This window comes from Sceloporus occidentalis, unplaced genomic scaffold (genome assembly GCF_023333645.1).
Source record: "Sceloporus occidentalis isolate IW3139 unplaced genomic scaffold, rSceOcc1.0.p SCAF_4, whole genome shotgun sequence".
NCBI lineage: Eukaryota > Metazoa > Chordata > Lepidosauria > Squamata > Phrynosomatidae > Sceloporus > Sceloporus occidentalis.
In genome coordinates this window covers 61,529,238-61,552,946 of record NW_028316984.1, presented here as the reverse complement: position 1 = coordinate 61,552,946, position 23,709 = coordinate 61,529,238, and the positions used below count along the sequence as shown (strand labels likewise).

At 41.1% G+C, this 23,709-nt stretch overlaps 1 protein-coding gene across 5 annotated transcripts in view; it reads right to left on the bottom strand.

The window, feature by feature from the left end:
• NCKAP5 (NCK associated protein 5) overlaps nucleotides 1–8,025 on the bottom strand; it is a 783,557-nt gene extending 775,532 nt beyond the window's left edge. For all 5 annotated transcript variants that reach the window (XM_089520139.1, XM_089520143.1, XM_089520141.1 and 2 more), the window contains exon 1: nucleotides 7,917–8,025. The gene's annotated coding sequence lies outside the window, so the exon portion shown is untranslated. The remainder of the gene's footprint in view (nucleotides 1–7,916) is intronic.
• Nucleotides 8,026–23,709: the final 15,684 nt, after the last annotated feature.

Here is a 23,709-nt window from a genome sequence, read left to right as displayed (position 1 = left end):
GCTGGCAAAACATCAGAAACAAGCTCTTCCGGAACATAGCCACATAGTACAAAAAACCCACAAAAATCTTCAGTTTGTGGGGTTTTGTGGGTTTTTCGGGCTATGTGGCCATGTTCTCGAAGATTTTCTTCCTGACGTTTTGCCAGCATCTTCAGAGAATGCTTGCCTGGAAAAAGTGGGTCTTTATATACTGTGTGAGCCTGGGAATGCAGGAGTGATTTGCATGTGTTTTGTTCTGTTGCTGATGGCAGGCCTCAGGCTGGGAGGCTAATGCAAAAGAGGATTAATGTCTGGTAATTGGTGATCATTATCTGCTGGGAAAGCCCCTGACTCTGAGTGGTTTCCCATTTGCATTTGCTGAGTCCTTATTTTGCTATTCCTCAGGACTGGTAGCCAATTTTGTTCACTTTAAGAGTTTCTTCTTGCCGGTTGAAATTATCCAGATGTTTGTGGATTTCAATAGCTTCCCTGTGCATCCTGACATGATAGTGGTTGGCATGGTCCAGAATTTCAGTGTTTTCAAACACTATTTTATGCCCAGGATGGTTTGTGGCATGTTCTGCTACTGCTGATTTTTCTGGCTGGCCCAGTCTGCAGTGTCTCTCGTATTCCTTGATTCTTGTTTGCACACTGCGTTTGGTGGTCCCTATGTAGACTTGTCCGCAGCTGCATGGTATGCGGTAAACTCCTGCGGCTGTGAGAGGGTCTCTCTGGTCATTAGCTGAGCGAAGCATTTGCTGGATTTTCTTCATTTGTAAACCATTTGCAGGTTATGCTTTCTCACCACTTTGCCTATTCTGTCTGTGACTCCTTTGATGTATGGTAAAAATACCTTCCCTTTGGGTGGCTGCTTGTCTTCACTTCTCTGGGTTTTCTTGGGCCTGGCAGCCCTTCTGATGTCTGAGCTGGAATAACCATTAGCCTGTAGAGCCCAGTCCAAGTGCTTCAGTTCATCTTCCAAGAAGTGGGGTTCACAGATACGTTTTTCTCGGCCTACCAGTGATTGTGCTTCTTTTTTGTCCTGGATGATGGTTGGAGTTCTTGTGCAGGTATCAGTCTGTATGTGTGGATTTTCTGTATACAGAACATAGCCTGAAAACCCCACAAAAAACCATGGATGCTGGCCATGAAAGCCTTTGACTTCACAAACTTCAGTTTATTTGTCTTCCAAAAAGATGAAGTGATGGGGAGTATACTGAGCAGAGCTTGGGAAAGTTATTTTTGGGCTGCAGCACCCAGAATCCTCTAATCAGCTGCTGCTTTTCTGAGCTCTGGCACGGAGTGGACCAAAGAAATTATTCAGTGTTCAGGGACCAAGGAAAAGGTAAAGAAGCAGATAATATGTTCCAAAAAGAAATGTAAGAGAACATCTGTTTGCAGTTACAAATAGTGAATCCTGTCCCAGTTCAGGCAAAATTCCCATTAATGTCTGGATTCTGAGACTGGGGTCAGTGCCAAATACTCTCTGATGCTAATTAAGGCACTTTGTTTCATCAGGTAGCTGTTCCAATGAATTTTGTCTTGTCCAGTAGTAAATGTCCAGAAATGTCCATATTCGCTGTGATTTTAACATAAATACTCTTTTATACAGGAATTTCATTGTAAGGAAGGATCAACATGGAACACTTTAAAAGTACAAGAGCTGCGGGGCATAACTGAGAGGTGCAGATCACAGCAGGTGACAACCTAAGAGGAGGTGACACCACTGCTCCCCAAATTTCTGCCTTTGGGCAGAAATAGGCTGTGGCATTCACTTGCATTAAAATGCTGAAGAGAGGGCATGAGTGGGGCAAAGCTCAATGAAAGGAGAAAGGAGAGGCCCCAAGGTTTTGTTTTTTTTAAATAATTTTATTTAATATTTTTTTAAAAAATTAATAATTTTAAATTAAAATGAAAATAAAAATTAATTATTTTAAAAATAATTTTCTATTCTTTTAAAATTTTCTTTAAAAACACATCACATCTTACCAAATCTTCACTTTAACCACATGAAACTATGCACATGTAAATAACATAATTTGTACTAAACTGATGGAGGAAAGTGTGCTCTATATTCAGCATTGTGTTTCTGGCTTTAGATTAATGGCTTTACCTAAAACTTCTTACCCTTAGGACCCCCCTTTTACATCTACATGCGGATGTCATGCCACACACACCTGCTTATGTACAATATGAATAAAAATATTTTATTTAGTGTGAGTATTTCCATTTGCACATTTATGTATATTCATAGAATTCAAAGCTATAGCCATGTTAATCTGTAGAATCAGTATGTAGAAAGATTTTGTAGCATCTTTGAGACTAACTGAAATAAAGAAGTTGGCAGCATGAGCTTTCATAGACTTCAGTCTTCTTCCTCAGATGCATTTAAACAAATCTGCTAAAAGCATCTGAGGAAGTAGAATGAAATCTTCGAAAGCTCATGCTGCCAACTTCTTTATTTCAGGCCCTATATAGACAGGCCAAAATAAAGCTGCTTCAGGTCACTTTGGAGGTATGGTGTTTCAATGATGCATGGGTCCTAAGAGTCTGGAAGCTGCACCAAAGCTGCACTCCTGTCCTTAGGACTGGAGCATGGCTTTGGTGCGGCTTCTGGACTCTTAGGACGCATGTATCATTTAAACAGCACACTAGCAAAGTGACTTGAAGCAGCTTTATTTTGGCCTGTCTGTATCAGGCCAAAGTTAGTCTCAAAGGTGCTACAAGATCTCTCTAAACGTATATTCATATTTTAACACTTCATAAGAAAATAACATCATTCATCAAATTATAACAGTTTTAAGGAAATAAATTTAAGTAAATTCAATATTTAACTCATAGCATGTGTAAATTTTACACATTAAGAGGTTTGTAAACAGAGGAGGAGGAGGGATCAGGGCCTCCAAGTTTCGCATTCCCCTCCAGGGGATCTTGCTCAATCATTTGAGAACTACTGCCATTGTGCATGGAGAGGTGGTATACTCTAAATCTTGAGTTTCAACATACTTTGGACATATCATGAGAAGACATGACTCACTAGAAAAGACAATTAATGCTTGGTAAGGTAGAAGACCATAGGAAAAGAGGAAGACAGCATGACAGTGTTACAGAAGGACAGACTCAGTCAAGGAAATTAAGTCCCTGACTCTGCTAGATTTGAGCAGGGCTGTTGATGACAGGGTGACATAGAGGTCTCTCATTCATAGGGTTGTCATAAGTCAAAGTCAAAGCAGTCAACAACACAAATAGGTTGTTGAAAGCAGCAGCCAATTTGAACCAGATGACCTTCAGGTCCGATTTTAAACCCAGAGATAGATATGAAAGCTGTGACTGAACTGTCTCACGCTGCCTCCTTTCAAGGCCAGCAGTCTAGAAAAAAAAACCCACTATTTTCTTCTGCTTCTAATGTACTCCAAAATGCACTGTATAAGATGTTGTGGTAAGATCAAGTTCACTTGCAAAAGTAGTAGTATTTGTTGTCATGTATTTTAACTCTCCATTGTCCAAATTATTCATTAAGCATTTGTTAAACATGTAGTATACAACAAGGAATGTGGATTCTGCTATGCAGTGTTACCCAATGTCTTAAACATTTCACACCATTTTTTCCTTTTTGACCCCTGCAATGAACTGTGCTGCATTGAGAGAAATATTTATAGTGTCTGTCTACTAAGTTTCTTCCCAAACTGTCAACAACAGATTTAGAATGTAGCCCCATAGAAAAGTACTTAGTTTTATGTATGTCTTTCAGCAGCCTCCCAATAAAAAGTGTTGCCAGTAAACGTATTGGAACAAATGAGCCATGTTTGAGGTATTCAGCTTCCTTATGGTTTTCCTTAACATACCTCACAAATCCCTCTGGAACAGTAGCTCTTTTGATTTGTTCTTTGATGTGGAATTATTGCTTAACTATGTTGGAAAGTTAACAGATTTTCATTTAATGAGGTGATGACCCCCTCATTTTGTCCACCCTTCATTATGCGGTTTTTGGGTTTGTAAAGAATTGTCAGGAAGACATCAGCAGTACTCTGGCATCTTTATGCTCTGCAGAAGGAATGGCATTTTCAGAAACAGCGAGGAAAACATGGTTATTCTGTTCTGTAGACCATGCTGCGTTCCCGTTTTAGAAGAAGCAGTGGGGACACATGGCCATTGTAGATCACATTGTTATAAACTGAGGGAACCATTTATTCACAAGAGCTTCAACTAGAAATGGCTCAAGATATATTGCTGCCTAAAAAGAGTAACAAAACACCCCACAAGCCACGAAATATGGTACCTAAGGCCAACCAAGTCATTTTGGCACCTAGGGCAGAAAATCCCAAAAGCACTCCTGTTCTGACAGTAAAAATAAATGATAAGCTAACCACTTGCTGGCTTTTCATGATATTAAAGATCTGCTGCTTGAAGCATGTGTCTCTTTCTTCCTAATGGTAAGGCCAGCCCTGGAGTAAGAACACTAACCTATAAGTAGACCTCAACTGGATAAGGCCATAGGTTTATCTAATCCAGCCCTCTGTTCAAGTCCAGCTGACCAGATACTCATAAGAAAATGTTCCCTGTGCAGAAAATCTACGCTTGGCAATTTATTGTACATGAAATTCACATGTGGTTGTTCTGGATAGAAAATAGCATTTTCAGTGCACAAAACAATATTTTCTATACAGGAATTAATATTTCTGCATTGAAATGTTATGTTCCATGCAGAAAATGCTGTTCACTGTGCAGAAAATGCTCTTTTTTGCACAAAACAACCCCATCTGAATTTTGCACAGAATAAATCCCAAATTGCAAATAGCTTTTTGAAAACTGCATGGTTTCCAAAGACTTTCTCTCAACAGGAAGAAAATTGCTGAAATTACTTGTCACTATCTTCAAGAAAAAACATTGGCCCGTTTCAAACGGGTACCCTAGCACGGACTCAGTCCGTACTAGGGTTAGAAAGGGGCGTCTCTTCCAGACGCCCCTAACCCAAGTATGGACTGAGTCCATATGAAATGGCGGCAGCTGTTCCACATGGCCGCCGCCATCTTGACGTAGCGGACGCTCTGCGTCCGCACGTCACGCCCCAGAAATGACATTGCAAGTGCGCGCTTCATCACTTGTGGCGTTTCTTCGGGGGCACAGGAAGAAGCGCAATTTTCACGCTCCTTCTTTGCAGCGTCCGGGAACTGCGCCGTTTGGCTGCTACGGTTCCCGGACACTGCAACAGGCGGCGGCAGCAGACTGCCGCTTTTCGGCGGTCTGTAACCCACCTTTGTGAGGAATTACATTCCTACTTCCTGGTAAGTGGGAATTTCGGGGATGGGGCAGAGGGCCAGAATTCACTGCTCTTCATATGTATCTCCCATACAGAATTCCACCCATTAAACCAGTTAAACAAATTGAGAAGCTTTAAAAGGCTAGATGGATTGGAACACAATGTACATGCTAAAAGTTAGACCACAGAGACTTGGGGGGGAAAGCCATGTCTTGACTGGGTTTTGAAAAAAATCCAACACTGGAGCCAGTCAGTCCCCCAAAGGTAAGGCATTACACAAGTAGGGCACCACAGCTGAGAACACCCTTGCTTTATCTAGCTTTACTACACCATATGTAATTTTATACGTTTCTCTCATGCCTTCCATTATCCACCTCTTTTGAAAATGTAAATAATCCCATATGACATAGCCTTGCTTTTGTGCTTGATAAAGTTGACTGCCCTTTCTGCAACTTTTTTTCCACTTCTACAATAGCCTTGTTTAGGTGCAGTGATGAGAAAAAGAAACTGGGTTCTGTGTCACACCAAGAGGAAACAGGCTCTGTCATCTTTTCTTGCTGAGATCCTGCCTCGGGAGACATAGCCATTTTTCAGTTGCTGAACATGCAGCAACAGGCATCTGCAGAGACCACCTCTGTACATGCTGTTGCAGCACATCCAGCTAAAGGCAATGCATTAGCTATATCGCAGCTCATCCCATCACTCTGCAACAATGCTGAAATGATCATGTTGGGGAAGCGTGCACTGATAAAACATTAGATGGGGGGGAGGGATTGGTTGTTGTGTTGTTGGAAGATACTTCAGACTTGTGCAACAACCATAAAAGTGAATTCAATGGCATAAACCAAGTTTATACCATAATTCATGAACAGAATATCAGACTCTGTCTGAACCACAACAGTTTTATGCTAAACCCAAAGATGCCAGTTTCAGTGTCCCACATAGCCAGGAAACATGCTGGGTAACATTAATCCACAACTACACCATAGTATCATAGAGGCTGCATCTTCACTGAAATAATCCAGGCTGACACCACTTTAACTGTTATAGCTCGATGCTGTGAAATTCTGGAAATGGTAGTTTATTTTTCTCTGTGACAGAAAAACCGAATTGTCTCACAAAACTACAATTCACAGAATTCCATAACACTGAGCCAAGGCAGTTAAAGTGGTGTCAACCTGGAATATTTCTGCAGTGTGGATGCATCCTAAGAGAATAAAAAGGAAGAAACCCATTATGTGTCCTCCCCACAAGCTCCTTGGCTGTTTGGTTATGAATAAAATACCATAGTTGGGTTAAATTGGGAATGAAACCAACATTAAAAGCAACCCAAAAGCATCAGCTCCAAGTCCTCTCCGCTGCCTTTTCATATATTTGGCTCCACACTGCTGTTCTTAAAGAGCACCACACAAAATGCTTTTATGTTTCTTTACATGTTACTCTGTATAGTATCTTTCAATATTAATCATACATATATATAATTTGTCAATAAACATTCACTATGAGCCTAATTCTATTTAACTCTAATGATGCGTAGTCCTGATTCGAACAAGCTGTTCTATTGAGCTTAACTGGACCTACTTCATGAATACATGCCATTGAATAAGAGGAAAGCTTGCAAATTCCAGCCCCCACCCATCCACCCCAACTGTAGGATTTTAATAGGCAAGCTTGCATTTGTACATTTTCCAAACTGCATCAAAGACTTGTGGAATATTAGAACTTGCGTTGAAGTTTGTTGCAAAATTATTTTTTAAAATATTGTTTTGTAGCTTGCCAACATTTATTTTGGCAATGGATACCTGGGGTGTTTCTTAAACGTTTCCATTTGGCATACACTCCCTGCTACTGACACATTAAAGATTAACAAGGCACATTTAACCAAGTCCCTACTATTGCAGCATGATACCTAGCATAATAGATTCTTTGCTTACATTTAACAATGGTGAAGTCCCCCCAAGATTTATGATAAGCAACTCAAATGGAAAACAAGCATCACATTTCAGCAGCTTGAAGTGCTGTTATGGAGCAAGCTGAAGTCACCCCCACACAGTAATCCCCATGTAGTATAATTTTTTTTAATGTTCCCTACAAAGAGCCCATCTGAGGAACTTGTTGGACGAGCACATTTTCCTTCCCTAATGATTTCTTTTAAGTACCGCGTCCATCCAATAACGTCCCAAAGTCATTTAAGTTAAAATAAAACCTGAGGTCAAACAGGTTTCTCAGAAGCCTTTAGTTTGCACTAGAAAGTCTCATGACAGCAATTGACTACAATTGACAGGGACAATAATTTTCCACAGGAACAACTCAGGCAGCAAACTTTGAACTCACTGGAGCACCGCTAGGTGGAACGCCGAGGTAAAGTTTCACATGTCCCAGGTAGTGGGATCTAGGAGTCTTTTTAAAATGTCTGGAAAGATTAATATGCCTATCAATCACTGTAATGGAACTGTAAGAAAGGTAATATTAACATTTGATGGTGCATAGTGACTGGCTGACATCATCTGCCTATTTACCAAAACTGTCTCATAACTTCTAAATTCACATGCTTTAATAGTTCTTTCCAGCACGACCATACACAAACAAAAAAACCAGACAAACCAACTGCTGCACACCTTTCTTAACAGTAAGATTTACAACGGGAGACAAAAACATTTGAGCAGTCTGTGCTTACCTGCAAAGCAAAGCAGAAGAAAAGAAGGTCAGTGCTGTCCCTTGGCCAAACTCAGCATTTTCACTTTCATTCTTTGAAGGCTGGAAGATGGCAGGGAGGAAGGAGAGGAGAGAAGGTCTGAAGTTCTCAGATCTTCCTTCAGAGTTCTAATCATTTACTTCCCAAGATCCAGCTTAACAAATACCACTGTGTTCTGTCAATATTTGTATGCAGCTCCACAGAGGGCAAGCAGCCAGGCGCACATGGTTTAAAGAGCCAAGACAAGAAAGCTGACACCCGAACAAACACTCCCTGCTTTGTCTCTTTTAAGGTAGTGCTGAACATGTCATCCTAGCTTCTGATTGCAGATAGGCGCCCTTCGGAGGTTTGACTAAAATAATAACAGCCATGTGTTACTCGAGCGACCTTGTTTTGAAAACTTTGTGACTTTTCCCCTGATGCCTGAAAAAGTTGTCCATGGCTTTGTTTGGGTTTGGTTTAGTTAGAGTGTGTGTGTGTGTGAAGCAGCTGTCCTTTAAATGTATTTTAATTGGCTGGAATGTTGAAAGAATCTCATTTGGCTGTAATTTGCATTTGGAGCACACCCCTCAGCAGCTGAAATTGGCCCCAGAAGCCTCTCAGCTACTTAATCAAAGAGATTGCTAGAATATCATTGGCTATCACATGACAGCATTGGTAATATAGGCAAAATTGTTAGACTAATAATTTTCAGCAAACAACACTTAGTCAATTTGAAAGCAATGAAAAAAAAGAGGGCAGGATACAGTCAGAAGGAAATTTAAAGTTTTTGAAAACTTTTAAGGGCTACTTTCCCCTTTTCAGACATTCTGGAAGGGAGATAAATCTGTGTACTTTATATGAAGAAAGGGGTTTGTTTGTTTGTTTGTTTGTTTTAAAACATCCTTATTTTGATTTGATCTGGAAGTAGTACATGTTTCCAGTACGTATGTGCTGAGTATGTTTTAAAACAATTTTAATCAAATATTCTTTGAAAATTTCAGTGCATTAAACAAAAAGAACCCTTTTTTTAAGGACAATTTTGGTTTGTATATTAATCAATCACTATAGCTCTCTAAAGTTTTTTTAAAATATTTATATTTGTGTGGTTCCCCCCCCCCCTTGTTTTCTAAGCCATCATCCACACTGCAAAAATAATTCAGTTTTGACACCACTTGAACTACCCTGGCTCCATCCTATGGAATCTTGGCATTTGTAGTTTTTTGTGGCGCCAAAACTCAACAGAGAAGGCTAAATGGTTCACAAAAGTACAAGTCCCAGGATTCCATAGCATTGAGCCAAGGCAGTTAAAGTGGTGTTAAACTGGATTATTTCTGCAGTGCAGACGCAGCCTAAATCTGCAGTCATCTGGAGGAATAATGGGATAATGACCCTTCCTTTAAATCAGCAGGATTTTTTTTTTTAAAAAAAGATGCTAAATGGATTTTGTGTACAATAAACACAGGTTTATCTTATACGTATCTACTCACAATTCCACTCCAGCTCAATGGAGGTTACCCTGAAGCTAAGAATGCACAGCATGCATACCTTGAGAAAGTTTAGCATAAGAGTGGAGAATACGAAGCCCATTTGGAGACTGGACTCCAAATCTCTTAAACATTGGCTATGCTCTTTAACATTTAGCATGATTTTAAACATCGGCTATGCTGGTTAGGGCTGCTAGGAGTTACACCCCAGGAAAATCTGTGTTTATTTAGCAAATACCTGTGGCCCATAAGAACTCAGAAGTTCAGAAAAACTGTACCAACCATATAAAGCAACAGTGTAAAAAACAGGGCCAACATGGCACCAATCCGCTCCCTGGAGAGAGCAAAAAGAACCGGACCCAAGCAGCTCCCTGGAAGGGGCATCGTAAGTGGCGCAGTGTGGTGTTATGACACCCCTTCCATGCTGTGCCTTTTGGGTGCTGCGGCGGAGGTGTGTCATCATGGTGTGCACCATCTAGAAGGGTGCATGCTGAAATGGTGCTTGGGCGATGGCGTAAGGGCTTGGAGCATGCGGCCCTCAGCCTGCACATAGGCCCGCACTTTGTATAGCCCCAAAGTATCTTTTTGGGTTGCTCATAGATGTTAAATTTCCTGGACACTGCAAATCTCCCAGTAGCCCCACGGCCAGAAGGGGGAGGTGACAGCCTGCAAGAGATATCCCTCCATACCATCCGAACTGCGAACACAAACAGCAAAATGCAGGCCTATGACAAATATTTCAATTTTTTCCTCCTGTATGGTTTTTAACACTTTGCCTGCTGAAGAAGCCAGTGGAGCTTTGAAAGCTTGCAACATGTATATTGTGCATTTTTGGTTGATCCAATAAAGGTATCACTGTTTCGGATTTTGTGTGTGTGTGCGTGTTTTCATGTTAGTGTAAAAAGATATCTGTGTAAACAAAGCAGGTTTGTGACATTTGATAAAGCAGAAACATATCATTTCATTAGTAAATATGCAGTCAAAAAGAAACTATTTCTGTGAGACATTAAATAGGTATTTCTCGCACTGAATTTAGTGGAAATCAGATGTGCTTAATTTGGGCTGGATGGTGCCTTAAAAATACAGATATACCTTGATTTAAAATCATGAAGACAATGGCTACATTACTGGTTCAATTCAGGGCATCTGGGAATATTAATGTGGGGTTTTCCTCCTTCTGGCACAAGAGACAGCCTTTGAAACTAAATGCTTATCATCACCTTCATGATCATCAACAACATATTTAAAAAAGAATGATGGTACTAAAGAAAAAAGGGCTTGTCTGTTATTGAAAACTGTTTTTTCGTAAATATATGTTAACTGTCTTCCTGCAGAAATTTTAACAGTTGCCAGATGGTGAAAAAAATGCAGCATTTAAGGCTTACTGTGTTGAAAGGGAAATACACATTATATAGAGAGCCCCACACTTAATTATCAAAGAGCTGCATGATTTAACAAGTTGCCTGTGTGCAAGCCTTTTAGAATTAATGCTCAAGAGCCTTAAGTTTCTAAACATTCATTGTGCAATCCTTTTTTGTTCTAACTTCCTAGAAAATTTGGGGCTTTAATTATGACCAGGGGCCTTACAATTGCATACCTGAGCAGCAGATCTGGCTCTCTGGTGGGATTAACTGAGATGTTAATCTCAGTTCTAATTTTCAGCCTACGTTTCTTGTTCCCCTTGCAGCAATATAACTTGGAAATGTATAGACATTTGAGGCTGTCATTATTGGGAAGCCAAACTGGATCAAGATGAGATATTCACCAATCTAGAGGCAAAGTATCTCTCCATTCTAAGATACTTGTTTCCCTCTTCAACTACTATCCATGTTTCTCACCTTTCATAGATATATATGTGCATATGATGCCCTTAGAGATGCTGACATTATTCCTGGCCAACTTTCTATAAATGTAATTTGGTTTTATTCTTATTTTCTGTTAAGTCATCTTCAACTTATGGTGACTGTATAAATTGGAATGAGAGACCTCCATGAGCCCCTGTCATCAATATCCCTGTTCTGGTCTTGCAGACTCAGGCTGTGGGTTGTTGTTGTTGTTATTATTATTGTTGTTTTTGTTGTCTATCCACCTACAGTATAGTGCAGTCTTCCTCTTGCCTACTGCCTTCCATTTTACCAAGCATTATTGTCTTTCCTAAAATGTCACATCATCTCATGATATCTCCAGATTACAGTAAATTATTTTGGATTCTGGAACCAGATTTGCACTAGCAGCCATTCATTTCTCTTGCTGGCAGCCCATGGTAATCACATGCCATGTGTAAATTGTGCATAATTGTGTAAATTCTGCAAATTCTACAGAAATCTGTTTCTCAGCAAGACCTAAATAAACAGTCTGCTGTTACATTTTTTTAATACTGAAAATGCAAAAAGACACCAGAACAAAATGTTGGCAGCCTTAAGTGTCTCTTAGTGTTTAGTAGTCTTCTTTCCTCTGTTTTCTTCCGGTTCCCTTCCAGTTGCAAAGGGTAATTATTTTGCTGGCCTCTGCAATGAACTGTGCTTACTTTGTGTTCATGCTTGCCACTGGTACAGTATGTAGATGAATTTAATATGGGGCATTAATTTTCACAAAGAAGAAATTGATTGGCATGTTTTAGTATTATTATGATAGAGACCAAACAAGCCAATAAAAAAAATATTAACTTAGATCCAAAACACTGCAAAAATAATCCAGTTTGAGCCTGCTTTAACTGCCCTGGCTCAGTGCTAGAGAATCTTGGGAATTGTAGGTCTGGTACATACGGCTCTAAAGTGCCATGCTCGCACCATACTAAGTTTACAAGACTGCATGGCAACCGCACAATCCCTAATCCTAGCACGTACTGGTGGTGCAATAATGGCGACACCCCATGTACATGGGCGCCACTATTATGATGTAATGGATGCATAGCATCCGCACATCGTGCCTTGCCAGTTACATCACAAGTGCGCCATTGGTGCACTCGTGACGTAGCTGGCACAGGGGAAAAAGAACCCGCTTTTTGCAGGTTCTTTTTCCTCCACAGGGAAGCTGAGTGGTTTGGCAGCTGCAGCTTCCCTGCGGAGGAAAAAAAGCCACCGCTGCTCTGGACTTACCAAGCGGTATGTACCAGGCCCTAGTTTATTGTGCCACCAGATCTCTCAGACAGAGAAGGCTAAATGTTTCACAGAAGTACACATCCCAGAATTCCCTGTCCTTGAGCCAGGGCAGTTAAAGTGGTTTCAAAGTGGATTATTTCTGAGGTGTGTTTTGGACCCTACTTCCTATTGAAAGATAACAGTTGTATCTTTGTAATTTGTATGACTTTCAACAATTTCCCTCTAGTACCAGAAGAAAACCATTATGTTTTTCCATGATGTCTGATCTAGAATGGTAAAATATGTACCCAAGATATCCTGTTATTCAAGCAATGTTCAATATAAGGGAACTGTAGTTTTGTGAGACATTTAGCTTTCTCTGTCTGGTGCACTACAGAACACTACAATTCCTAGTACTGAGCCAGGGCCGTTAGAGTGGTTTCAAATTGGATTATTTCTGCAGTGTGCTTTGGACCCAAGTTGCTGTCCCAGAAGATGGATCAAAGCCCAGTAGCAGAATACACACTTAGCATGCAGAAAAATCCAGGTTCAGTCCCAGAGGGTCAGGTAGCAGTTGCTGAGAAAGGCTACCCTTTGTCTGAGACCCAGGAGAGTCAATGTCAGCCAAACCTGACTGGCCTAGATAGATAAACAGTTTGAACTGAAAGAAAGGCACTACTTCGGACAGCAGCTTTCTTAATAGGTTTTAGCTACAGGGACTGACTAGAGTATACTGTGCAGTGGGAGTATTCCCTAAAGGTCTTCCATTTTAAATACATGTCAGAAGCTAGGAGGAAAAACAGGTCCCTTTGGAGATGTCTCACATATACTGTATAGGCCCTTGTGTGTGACAGGTAGGGTACCCTGGAGATAAGCCCTGTCTTCATTTATCCCAATTCCCTCTTAGATCTTAACTAATGAATGGATCTAGAACAGGCTTTTGAATACCATCCATCACCAGGGATAATATCTTCTCCTATTAATTGTGTAGTGGTTTGAGTGTTGGACTACAACTCTGGAGATCAGGCTTCGATTCTCCACTTAACCATGAAAACCCACTGGGTGACCTTGGGCAAGCCACACTCTCTCATCCTCAGAGGATGGCAATGGCAAACCCCCTCTGAAGAAACTCGCCAGGAAAACACTATGATAGGGTTGTCATGTCAAATATGACTTGTAGGCACACAACAACAACATATTAATTGTTTTGGCATGGAAGCCAGCTTATAAATAGATGTCCATGAAAGTCATACAAATTACAAAGATACAACTGTTATCTTCATGTATAGTCTGGACTGTATCCTTAGTAAACAATGCCTGTACATTGAGTTTACTGAAAGTTTATTTATGTGCAGTTACATAGGCATCCTAGACTCCCATCATCCAATTTTAAAATCTTTTTTTAAAAAGTAAAAAAAAAATGTTTCTCAAACCTCCAGGCTGAGCAATAGGATTTATATAAGGAACTGTTTGTATATTCTATTGTAGAGGTAACCAAAGTGCAGCCCGTGGCCCATATGCAACTTCCAAACTATTTTTGATACCTGAAAGTCTTCCTAGCCCCACCCCCAATTAAAAATTTTAAATCTTCCTTTTAAAAAGTAAAAATGCTCCTCAAATATCCAGGTTGAGCAATTTGCCATTCTCTCCGCAGCCCAGATTTTGGCACATCACATACTTTTTTTCAGTCAAGAAATAAAAAATTTACTTCCAATGTTTTTGTTTTTCCAAAGGCCTCTCCTTGCCCTGAAATAGCTTGGGCCTCATAGAAACATTTTAAAACTGCACCTCCCATAACCCCTTGGGGTTTTTATGGGAAGTTTAAAAAGATGAGACACACACCAAAAAAATAGAGGATGGTGCAGCAGGTAAGCTTGTAGCCCTCTTAAACCCAGCAGCAGCCATTGTGGACACTGATTCCTCACAGTTGCCCACTCAGTTCTATTGAGTCCTTTGCAGATGAAGCACACCATTTGAATATGAAATCATGAACATGATTACAACTTGAGATCTTCAATACATGGCTTATATGAATAAATGTTATACATATGTCTCAGTGCTTGCCAAACCAAAAGGGCTTAATCTATACAATGATAGCAAAGCCATATTTTTCCAGCTAAAATTTAACATATTTTTCCATTAAGTATTTTATGGAAGTAAAGGGCTTTGGAGAGTTATGTATTATATTAGGAATATGTTATGCATATATTAAATTAGGAATATGTCTTGTAGGAATTACCATGAACTAAAGCAGCTCAAAGTGATTCCAGATATGAAAGGGTTCACTTTAAAGTTGGAGATATGGGGGGAAATGTGTATCATTTTGATATTTCAACATTTAAATCAGAAATTAATCCTAGAAATTTGTCTTGGGTCAGAAAGACTAGCTCTCTGCCAAAAGCAGAAATGCCAGTACTATCTTATGAATGGTTTACATTAATATATACCACTGGGTGCCTCATTACTCAAGTTACTGACATTTGAATCAGACTACTATGAATGAGGCAGCATGGTGTATTATTATTATTATTATTATTATTATTATTATTATGTTTATTTATATAGTGCCATAGACTTTACATAGCGCTTTAGTGGTTTGTGAGTTGGATTAGAACACTGGGAGAGTTTGAATCCACTTTTGGGCATGGAAACACAGTGAGTGACTTTGGGCACATTTTCTCAGCCTCAGAGGAAGGCAAAAAGAAATACACCCCCCCCCCCGAACAAATCTTACGAAGAAAACCCCATGATAGAGTCATCTTAGGGTCACCAAAAGGCAGAAACAACCTGAAGTTAATAATAATAATAATAATAATAATAATAATAATAATAATAATAATTTTTATTTATATACCGCCTTTCCAAAGATCAAGGCGGTTTAACAACATAGTTAAAAACATCCACAATACAATACAATTAAAAACCACCAATAAAAGCAGGATAAAACACAGTTACATTATCCCCCAAAGAAATAAAAATCTCAAGCCAGCTTCCAATGCTCTTGAGAGGTGAGGGGGGAGTACTTCAGGGGTCAGGGGTATGCCTGCTGGAACAGATATGTCTTCAATCCCTTCTTGAATTGGTCCAGCGAGGCGGCTGAGCGGAGCTCGCCGGGGAGCACAACAACCACCCATCTATCCATGTTCGCTTATGCTGGAAACACGTGAAAGTTTTCCATAGAATATGACACTGATACCAAGAATGGTGGACACAAATCACCACAACTACATGGCTTGAAAAGAAATTCCATATATAAGAGATCACCATGAGGTGCTTTACACAAGTACATTTTGAGTCAATCACTTTCAACTGAGCATGTGAGTGTAATGTACAAACCAACTCCACTCCAGGAACACAATCCTTCAGTAGATTCAGAAAAGCTTTATTCAGTAACCAGGTAGATCACTGTAAATTGTTACTGTCAGAACTGAAGAATTTTTTCAGTTGCACCATATATTTAGAGTTCAAATACTTCACCCATTGCAAAATCCTTCATTCCTTTTGTCATAAATTCAAACCATACTATCACACACACACACACACACACAACAAGCTACAGCTTCTTACAAGAACAACCTTGGTCATTTACAGCTCCTACATCTTCCACACCTCTACTTATTATCCCAAGCCATGACTAATGCACAATCTTTTTTCTTTTCCCAGCATCAGCATCACCACCAGGCTAGCATAACCCATCAATTCACATTAACACACATATACCCAAGCATGGTAATTGAGCATGGCAAGACCATGTCTGGCCCATGATCCTGCAGTGAGTTCCCTTCATTAATACATTTGTGGTTTGTGTGCTTCTGCAGTCCTAAGAAGTAGGAGACCCAAGGGCAAAGTATTTGTTACTAGGCTTCCACTATGAGGTCTTCCCTGAATCTCCATGAAATGTGTATTTAAAAATAAATTTTAAAAAATCCTGTCATTGCAACAGGTACAAATGTTTGCCTTAGGAGGTGGCATTTTGGGGAGGCTAAGGGGACTAATGTACCCTGCAGATTCAGGTCCACATCCTCCCCTCCTGCTACCAACACAGCCCAATGGACATATTTTTATCTGTCCACAAGTTGCAGTCCTGAGCTTGGGAGCACAAGTAGTAGTAGCTGAGGGAGGAGAGGGTGGCAAATCCATGACAAGGAACTCATTCACATGACAAAATGAAGCTTATTGCTTGGGCAAATAAGCCAGTTTACCTCTTCCAGCTTCAATTCTGGATTCGGGATGCCCTCAGATGTTATCATACTTAAATTGCCACCAATCTAGGTGGGATGTCACCGCCTGGATGCATCCCGCCTCAAAGCCTCGCTCAGCCAGCACTTATTCGAAGTCAGGGAGTTTCTGACTTCAAAAATTGGCTGGCTGAGAGAGGCTTCGACCCAGGATGCATCCGGGCAGCCACATCCCACCTAGATCACTAGCAATTTTAGGTATGATAACATCCAGGGACATCCCAGATCCAGAACTGAATTGAATCCAGAAGAGGTAAGCGAGCTTATTTGCCCAGATGATAAGCTCCAATAATAGCACTATATTCTGCATCCCATGAAACCCTGGGATTGGCAGTTTAGCAAGGATTATTTAGAATTCTTAGCCAGAGCAGTCTAGTGCCTCACCAAACTACAAACCCCAGGATTTAATAGGATGTTGTCATGGCAGCTGAAGTGTAATATAGCACTATATTTTTGTAATGTGTAATGGGCCCAAGATCTCGGACTGTGATATCATAGTTTTTTCTAGGAACCTGGAGGGGAATTCCATTCATTTCTGTGGTTCCTGACATCATGGGAGGTGTGAGGGGTGTGGACGGTGTGGACCACACCAGGTGACATCCTAAGGGGAAGTGACACCACTGTTCCTCAAACACCTACCTTTTGGCAGAAAAGGGCTGTGGCATTCATCTGCTTCCTTTGAAAGTGATTGAAGAGATAGTGGGAGTAGGGTGAAACTCAGTGGGAGGAGGAAAAAGGTCGTCCAGAATTTTTTAAAATTACAATTTCAAAATTTGAAAGTTTTGATTTTTTAAAAAAAATGAAAATTTAAAAAATATATTCTTTTAAAATTTTGTTTAAAAACTTCACATTTTAGCCAAGTCTTCACTATGTGTATATACACACATATATATACACATTTAGGTTGAGCATATGATATTGTAATTTGAAGTATAATTTTAATTTTGCTAGTTGTTTATGTCATAACTACAGTGGGCCTTTGGTATACGCGGGGGATCCGTTCTGGAACCCCCCCTGCATATGCCAAAATCCACGTATGCTGAAGTCTCATTTGTCCCCAATGGCGGTGTGTGCACGTGCGCCACCATTGGGGACAAAAGTCCCTCCCTCCCTCCCTCCCCCTCCTCCATACCGCTTACCTGCTCCGTCGCCGCGCTGCCGCCTCCCGCATCCTCACCGCCACCGCGGTTTAAGGGCCGGGGGCAGCTTGGAGGCCCAGAGGCCTCCAGGCTGCCCCCAGCCTTTCTTCTTCGGCGGTGGCGAGGACAGGGGCTAGCTTCATCCTCCTCGCTGCCACCGCAGTTAAAAGGCCCGAGGCAGCTTGGAGGCCCAGAGGCCTCCAGGCTGCCCCCGGCCCCTCTTCCGTGGCGGTGCGGAGGATGGGGCCTAGCTTCGTCCTCCTCCACTGCCGCCGCGGTTCAAGGGCCGGGGGCAACTTGGAGGCCCAGAGGGCTTCAGGCTGCCCCTAGCTCTTCTTCTGCGGCGGTGGGGAGGAGGATGAGGCCTAGCTTCGTCCTCCTCCTCCGCTGCCACAGTTCAAGGGCTGGGGGCAGCTTGGAGGCCCAGAGGCCTCCAGGCTGCCCCCGGCCCTTCTTCCGTGGAGGTGGGGAGGATGGGGCCTAGCTTCGTCCTCCTCCACTGCCACCGCGGTTCAAGGGCCGGGGGCAGCTTGGAGGCCCAGAGGGCTTCAGGCTGCCCCCAGCCCTTCTTCTGCGGCAGTGGGGAGGAGGATGAGGCCTAGCTTCGTCCTCCTCCTCCGCTGCCATGGCTCAAGGGCCAGGAGCAGCTTGGAGGCCCAGAGGCCTCCAGGCTGCTGCTGGCCCTTGTACGGCAGTGGCGGCGGCGAGGAGGACGAGACCACCACAAAAGAGCCTCCATGAAAGAGCCTCCTCTTGGCCTCCACGAGCTGCACCAGCCCTTGAACTGCAGTGGTGGCGGAGGCGGCGGCGGTACAGCAACAGAGCAACAGGGAGGGAGGGAGGAAAAGAGGAGGGGAGGAGAGGGACTTTTGTCCCCAATGGTGGCGCGCCGCCATTGGGGACAATTTCCCCAGATTTGCCATGCGCGTATGCTCAAATCTGCGCATGGCAAATCCGCGTATAAGGAGGGCCAACTGTATTAGCATTACATTCAGTGGTATGTGAGAATTAGGATGTATGAGTAACATTAGTGCAAAAAAGCATTATTAAGAATTCTGTATAGTGTCAAATGGAAGAGATCAGTTGGGGGGGGGGGGTTCACCATGAGTTACCACACTGGGTGACACCAACCTTAGGGTCTCAAGGAGTTTATTACAGGTTTGTATTTAGTCATCATTGGTGATATCTCACCTAGTATCACAGATGTAAAGAAGGGTAGTATAAATATGATTTTAAATAATAAATGTATCACTTGATTAGTAATGAGCATAGATGTGTAATTTGCTGTCAGATAACTGTCAACCTATTTCATCTCAGGTGCAGACATCTAGTAAAGAATATACAGCTAGAATCAATCTTAAAAGGTCCTCTTATCATTCCAGCCACCTTGGATACATGTAGACTGATTTTATGCCTAATTATTTCTTGTCATTTGCTCTCAAAAGAGCTTACTTCCCAGTTAAGATGCATAGATTGTAGCCTGAATTTCCCTGAGGTTATTCAAACGCAATTACCTAACCTGCTTTTAAAGACATCTATTTATAGAAATTCTGCTTTTAATTACTGTTTTGGTTGATGAGATAATTTCAAGGCTACCTTAACTCGGAAGTGACAAAGGCTCATTGTTAATGATATTCTGGCTCATCTGTACTCACAACTTATATAATCATTTTAGAGGCAATCATAAATATGTAGAGCCTCCAACTCACATAATGGGGATATTTGAAATGTGTCAAATGGTTCTTACCTCTGAAAGGAGACACAACTCCAAGCATTACACACACATGCTATTCTCCACTAAGTCCTATGTCCTTTCTTTGGCACAAAAAATAATGCCAAGGGTTTTTTGCAGAGAAGATGTGTTTAAAGGAAGGAAAAGACACAACATCCTGTTTGCCAGCACTTCATTTCCGTCATCAGTATGAATATTGAAACATTTTCATAAATATTGTGTTTGGCCATAAATATTGTCCACAGTACTTGTAAAAATGTGATGGAGTTATGTCATTTCCAGGGCAAGAAAAAAAGAGGAAACAAGAATAAGCTGGAAACAATGTGGAAAAATTATATTTGTTTGTGAGATAGATCAGCTATTTAACAGGTTTTTTAAGGTGTCCTTTTCCAAAGGACCTATAAACTATATAACATTTCAGTGATTGTGTGGAACATGCCTAAGTCCATTTTGTGAGGTAGATCATCCACTAACCCACAGGACCAGTCTTGTCTAGACTTCATCTATTTACTCCCATATACTCTTATTATAACTGAATCAGGATGGCAGCAGCAGCAGCAAACAGCAGCAGCAACAACTTTTTGTTGTTTTATACTTTCTGTTCTTATAATATATCACATCCCTACTGGGTTGGATGTGCTTTCTTGATAGCTATATTATATTAAAATTTGCAAAGCACCCCAACTCAGAATTATTGGGAACCAGTGTGGTGTAGTACATTGTGCATTGGTCTATGACTCTGCAGACCAGTGTTTCAATCCTACGTAGCCATGGAAGCCAGGTGGGTGACCTTGGGTAAGTTACACTCTCTCAGTTTCAGGAAAAGGTGAAGGCATCCCCTCTCTAAACAAATCTTGCCAAGAAAATCCTATGACAGGTTTGCCTTAGGATCACCATAAATCAGAAACTACTTGAAGGTACAACTACTAAGAATTACTGGAAACCTTAGAATGAAAGAACTGATTCTTCTTTAGCTGATATATTCCTTATTTCCTTGTTTGATTAGTCACATTCTCCTTTTTAGGCTTCATGACTCTACTGAAGACCTGCTGGGCCAAAGTCTACAGACTTTGGTAAAGAGCCCACTGTGCCAGTGGCTTGCCAGATATGCTGTGACAAATAAACCCCCAGAACATTGCTGATGGGTGTGTTTGGCAGCCTCTAATGCAACACTGGGGTGGTAGTGTTTTTGGAAATTCTTGTGGTTTTCTTTTTTGTTGTATGTATTTTATAGGATTTCTCAGTCACATTAGTGTTCCTCCTCCCATTTTATGTTGTAGCTATTTAGTCCCATTGTATATTTCTCTACCATTCCTGTAGTGAGCATTGCATTTCAATAAGTCAGTTAATTTGTCTTAGTCACAATCTTGAGCCTTTGCTCCTTATTATCAGTTTAAGGTTGTCAACAGTCATGTAATTTGGAACCACAATTTACATTTCTGAGTCAGGGTAACACAGAGTTTGGAAATTCAAGAAAAGAGAGCGGAAGACCTTACCTCCTGTAACTGGCATGCTGGAAGCATACCCATTTCTTTTACTACCAAAGAAAGAAAAGTATTAAGAGAAGCAGTTATCACTGTAGAAAGAACAATGTGTTTCTAAAAGGTGACTCATTGCTTGCAGGAGGATTTTTAACCTCTGGCCTTGTGTACACTTGGATCCACCTTTAAAATTATCTGAAATTGTAGGTGGGTAAAGTTACTAGTTTCTCAAGGGATGAACAACAAAGAAAATACTGGTTTATTAAAAACATTCAACTTCATGTAGATTAGAATAGCCCTTATTTGGATAGAAGGAAGCCAGGTGTAGTGCCCACAGTCCCTGTGGATGAAGCCACAGCCCTCTAAGGACACCTGATGTTATCTGGGGAGAGGGGCTAGCAGGGGATAGAGCTAGCCCTTAGTTTACTAAAGCAAAGATTTCTTTACGTACAAAAGGCCAACCTTCCCCAGAGAAAATTACCCTGTCTGCCCTTTATTTTAATACATGAAAGCCTTCAAGAAAATTTACATCCCAAAAGTAAAGCCAATACCTCAGACAGCCCTAGATGCATCCCCTGTTATCTTTTCAGGGTACCCTCACAGTAGAGTGTTATCTGTAGCCCATAGCATGCCACATTTCCAGAAATGAAAGTTAGACTTTTATTTATTAATTTACTACAGAATGTCCTTTGTAGCTCTGAATCAAAGTTACACAACTGTCAGTAGCAGGCACAGTGTGCTTTCCCCTTTTGAATTAAGACAAGGACCATCTAAGGCTACCCACCATGCTGGTGCCCCCTTACGCTCACCTGAGGGAAGGGTCTGCCTACTCCATTCTTTCAAGCAAGGCTGGAAGACAGCAGGAGGACACCCCTATAACTCTGTTCCAGAGACTACACACCTTGTTGGCTTCAAGCTGTATCAACTCTGCTTCTATAAACTTGTTGGGGAGGTGTGTCACCTAGTGACTGAAGACTGTAGTTCAAGCTTCAAGCACACAAACACATTTTAAATAATTAAATTGGGGGAAAAAGTTTTAAACCCATTAATTCTCCACACACACACACACACACACACACATATCTAAGGTCCCTCTGCACATCAAGTTTCAGGTACCTTGGTCTCACAGCTTTGCAGAGATGGTTCTGAAAAGCAGATAAATACGCATTCCCTTTTATTATTATAGATTCCGGAACCCTCTGCAAGATTGACTCCTGCAACAAGCCTCAGCAAAGCTGTAAACTATCAGAGTTTGTTGGGTGCTGTTACACACAAAAAAATGTTGAATCGTTTTTTATTAAGCTACAGAATAGCCTCAAGGAGAGAGGAAAATGAGAAAGAAAAACTTTTAAAACTTAAAACAGTGTCTGTGTGTGCATTGCAGATATCACAGGAAAGATAATCAATCCTTCAAACGTAAGGACATAAACAAGCAAGAACTATTTCTAGCGTTTCAAATGGCAATTCTCCACTGCTTTGCTTTCCTTCTCGAGGCTGCTGATGTGCTGCTGGCTGAGCAAAAGAGTTATACAGTATCAAGGAAGAAGCAGGGGGACTTTGGCAAAGGAGGCACCCTGTAGAGAATGATAATTTAATTTATGGTCAGGCAGTAACTCCACAGAGAATAGAAAACTAATTTTCTGTAACACAAATCATGTGCCTTTATGAATCATAGTCACTGGCCTCACGGAACATTTTTGTGGAAATATATAGAAAGCTAATAGAAATAGTGATATGCTGGCATGTTGATACAAGCTTTCCTAAGGCAGAAGGTCCTGCTATGCACTTTGCCAGTTTAGGAGTACCTGTGTTGTTGTTTGAGAAATTTTGATCAAAAAGGTGCCATGACATATTGTCCTAGTGTCACTTTCAAGAATTGCAAAGGACATGTCCTGTTCCCACTCCTGAATGTTTTGGGGAATTTGGTTTTTCCCCCCTACAACTCTCATTGGATGCATAAGGGAATGCCGTGTTTGTAACTCCACTCCAGCCATCCTGTTTACTTCATCCATGCTTTTCTGTACTGTTTGTTTCCAACTTAGAGCAACGTCATGGGCAAACAGCATAATAGGCATGGAACATAAAAAGGTTTAGGCAAGTAACTATATTAGTGGTTTTGATGTCTCTTAGTTTTGTATCAGGTCAGCTCATACTGATCATTGAGTAAGTAGCTGTGTTTCAGATAATAGAGTACTGCCATACTTGTGATCCACAATTATTGTCTCAGTACCCTCTCTCAACCAGCTCTTTTTTTTTATCTGAAGAAACAACAGCTGAATCCTGAACAGAAAGGTATGGTAGGGTCAGTCAAAATATGTGGGAAGGTGAAAGGCCATGTAAACATCCAGTCATTTTTTCTTACTTTCCAGCATTTATATACCACTTTTTATTTTTAAAATCCCAAAGTAGGTTTTACAATAAAATTATGACCTCTGGACAGTGACCTGGATACAGACTCAGAGGCCACGGAATCAATGATGCAAATAGATGAGACTTGCGCCTGATTGCCATCACAGAGCCAGAGACTTGTACATGCCTCATAGTACAGATTCTGGATGAAGGTCCAAAGTCCCAAGTCCAGTTTCAGCACTAGACCAGCCCACTGATCTCCAAGAAAGCCATAGTCCATGGAGCAAGTT